This window comes from Zingiber officinale, chromosome 11B (genome assembly GCF_018446385.1).
Source record: "Zingiber officinale cultivar Zhangliang chromosome 11B, Zo_v1.1, whole genome shotgun sequence".
NCBI classification, from domain to species: Eukaryota; Viridiplantae; Streptophyta; class Magnoliopsida; order Zingiberales; family Zingiberaceae; genus Zingiber; species Zingiber officinale.
Genome location: NC_056007.1, coordinates 66,654,910 through 66,658,810, shown reverse-complemented (window position 1 = coordinate 66,658,810; position 3,901 = coordinate 66,654,910).

Below are 3,901 nucleotides of genomic sequence, written 5' to 3'. Positions count from 1 at the left end.
CTACCACTTGTACTTTTTCTATCTAGTTTGCACCTAGCATAGTCTGAGTCAGAATACCCAAGTAGGTCAAATATGCTAGTCCTAGATTACCAAAGTCCTATATTTAGAGTTTCCTTAATGTATCTTAGTATTCTTTTTATATTGGTAAAGTGTGATTCTTTTGCACACGATTGGTACCTAACACATATACCTACTGCAAATAAAATATCAGGTCGACTTGTAGTTAGTTATAATAGACTTCCTATTGTACTTCTATAGTATTTTAAATCTACTGATTTTCCTTCTAAGTCAGAGTCAATTTTAGTATTAGTTACCATTGGGGTCTTTATATTTTTAGAATTTTCCATTCTAAATTTCTTAATTAACTCCTTCGCATATTTAGTTTGAAAGATATAAATTCCTTCTTTTGTTTGTTTTATCTGTAAACCTAAGAAAAAGTTAAGTTCTCCTACCAAGCTCATTTCAAATTCATTTTCCATTACTTTAGTAAATTCTTTTAAAAATTTAGTATTGGTTGAGCCAAAGATGAGTCATCTACATAAATTTGAGCTATAAAGATATCTTTTTCTAAGGTTTTAACAAATAGGGTTTGGTATATTTGGCCTTGGTTAAATCCTTTAGATATTAGGTATGTTGAAAGTCGTTCATACCATGCCCTAGGTGTTTGTTTTAGTCTATATAAAGCTTTCTTTAGCCTAAGGACATGGTTTGAGTGGTCTAAATCTTCAAATCCTGGGAGTTGATTTACATAAACTTCTTCTTTGATGAATCCATTTAAGAATATGGATTTTACATACATTTGGTATAACTTGAATATTTTATATGCTGCATAGGCTAGTAGCATCCTTATGGATTCAAGTCTAGCCACAGATGCATAGGTTTCATCATAATCTAATTCTTCTATTTGGCCGAACCCCTTAGATACTAGTCTAGCCTTATTTCTTACTATTTCACCTTTATCATTTAGTTTATTTCTGAATACCCACTTAGTTTCAATTATAGATTTATTTGTGGGTTTAGGTACAAGTTCCCAGACTTGGTTTCTTTCAAATTGAGCTATTTCTTCTTGCATTGCAATTATCCAGTTAGTGTCAAGTAGGACTTCTTCTATAGTTTTGGGTTCAATTTTAGAAATAACTATTTGGCTTAGGTTTCTATATGATGATCTAGTTCATACTCCTAGGGTTGGGTCACCCAAAATTTGGTCAGTTGAGTGATTAGATCTTATCCTAGATGGTCTTGTGTTAGGGTCAACACTTGGTTCTTCTGATTCACTAGGTTTAGGTCTAAATTTATTATCTTCTTCATCATCTATTTTTCTTATATTTTGATGATTCTTTCATTGATTAAATATGATGAGTCATTTTCTTCATCAAAAATTATGTTGGTTGTTTCTTCAATTTTTTGAATATTTTTGTTATAGACTCTATAGACTCTACTAGTTGTGGAGTATCCTAAAAATATGCCTGTTGTAGATTTTGATGAAATTTACCTAAATAGTCTTTAGTGTTTAATATGTGTACTTTACATCCAAATAGTTTTAGATAATTTAGATTGGGTATTTTGTTATAATATATTTCATAAGGGGTTTTATTGTAACATTTATTAATTAATATTCTGTTTTGAACATAACATGCTGTGTTTATTGCTTCAACCCAAAATTGGTTACTAAGATTATATTTATTTAACATGGTTCTAGCATCTTCTTGTAATGTTCTATTTTTTCGTTCTACTAGTCCATTTTGTTGGGAAGTTCTAGGGTATGAAAAATCATGATTATATCCATTAATTTTATAAAATTCAGTAAATTTATGATTTTTGAATTCTCTTCCATGATCACTTCTAATTATTTTAATTTTGGTATCTTTTCATTTTCTATTAATTTACAAAAATTATTAAAGATTTCAAAAGTTTAATATTTGGTTTTTAGAAATTTTACCCAAGTAAATCTTGAGTAATCATCAATTATAACTAAGCGGTATTGGTTTCTACTTAGTGACTTAGCTCCGTGTGAATCAAATAGGTTTAAATGTAGGAGTTCGTTTCGGAAAACTTAACGAGTAAATGCAGCGGAATAATAACACAAACACACAGAAAAGACACCAAAGATTTTTTACTTGGTTCAGAGCCTAGGTGACTCCTACTCCAAGGCCCGCACGTAAGAGTGTTTTCGATGGGCAAACACTATAGCTTTGGAGAGATTACAAACAAGTACAATAAGTGCAGTAATAAATTATACCGATAATAATGTAATCTCAAACTCAGAGCTTATGGTTGTCGAGGTCAAGTTCTGGCTTCGTTGGAACTTCTCATGTGTAGTGCGCAGCTGAAAGATCGCTTAGAATGAGTTGTGTTCAACTCCTGCTTGAGACAGCTTTATAAAGCCCATTGATAGCGCCTCCAACACCCTGGAGGGCGCCCTCAACCTCGCTGATTTCGCAGCGTGGATGAGATCTGAAGAAGTCGCCTCTTATCTGCCTGAGAGCGCCTCCAACCAATGGAGGGCGTCCTCACGCAGTGTCCAAGGCGCCCTTAAGCTCCATGAGGGCGCCCTCTGCTTAGCATCCAGGGCGCCTTCAAGCTCCATGAGGGCGCCCTCGCACCTTGCTGCGAGAGGGTCTTCTTTAATTCACTTCCTGCAAAATATGTTAGTACAACATACCCTGCAAAATAGAGTTAAGACATAATAAGACATAGAATTTGACAGTCATCCGACTGTTCGGTTCTGACCCGACTGGAAATCCTAGGTCGAACCGACACCTACTGTTCCCTCACCGGGGGACGCGTACTCACCTACTCCACTCAAAAGAGTTTACCTGTTGCCAATTAATCCTCCAGACCAACTGGACTTTTGCTCAGAGCTCGAGGCTCTAGGACTTTCCCTTGGATGTCCGCTCCACGACTCACCCAGTCTTTCACCTGGTTCGCGACACCAGGACTTTCCACCTAGAGTCCTCGACTCTAGGACTTTTGCCCGAATCCCTCGACCAGCCAAGACTTCCCGCCTAGGGTTACCACCCCTAGGACCTAGGGTTACCTCTGTTGGAGCAATCCCAATGGTCCGTGCGACCGTGTGTTTTGGTGTTTGGGCAAAGGGTTTAAGTTAGGTTCACCCTTGCTATTTGATATATGTATGTGAGTGTGTAGGTTTGCAGGATACACATATGACTCAGCTTGATGGCTTTGGGTCCGGTGAAGGATGAAGCATCCGAGGGACCGTGGACAAGGCAGTAAGGACAAGGGCCAAGGGAAGCAACTTCGAGGCATACGCGAAGGATGACATTGGGGACGAGCCACGGGCTTGGATGCATCCGAGGGATGAGAGCCAAAGGAAGTAGACTTGAAGGTTAGAGGTCAAGGCTGCAATGAAGGGTCAAGTGAGTCGTGATGGTACGAGTGCATGAGAGATTGTACTCAGGGTAAAATCCTAGGTTTAGGATTTTATTGTAGCAGTTACTGCAGCAATTACTGTAGTAGTTACTGTAGCAGTCGACTAGTGCTTTCATCAGTCGATTGGTGTAGTCGACTGGGCAGTTAACTGAGAGTGAACAGAATGCTTCTGTTCACTCGACCAGTATGGAGCAGTCGACTGGTACTTTTACCAGTCGACTGGTATCTAGCCGTTACGGTCGAATCTCCACAGAGGGCAGTCAACAGATGGTTTTGGCAGTCGACTGGTAGGCAGAGTTTTCCAACCCGCGGCCTATATAACCAAGCTTTGGGAGCTTGGTTAAAGTTGACGAAATAGAGGTGGTTAACCCCTATTAGTAGTCTACCTGTGCCCTAGCATCTCAAGTGTTCTTGTGAGAGTTGTGGTGAGGTTTCTCCACCCACAAGGAGCTATGTGAGCTAGCCGGAGTTTGTCGGGGAGTCATCCACCGACGGATCAGGATCGTCCACC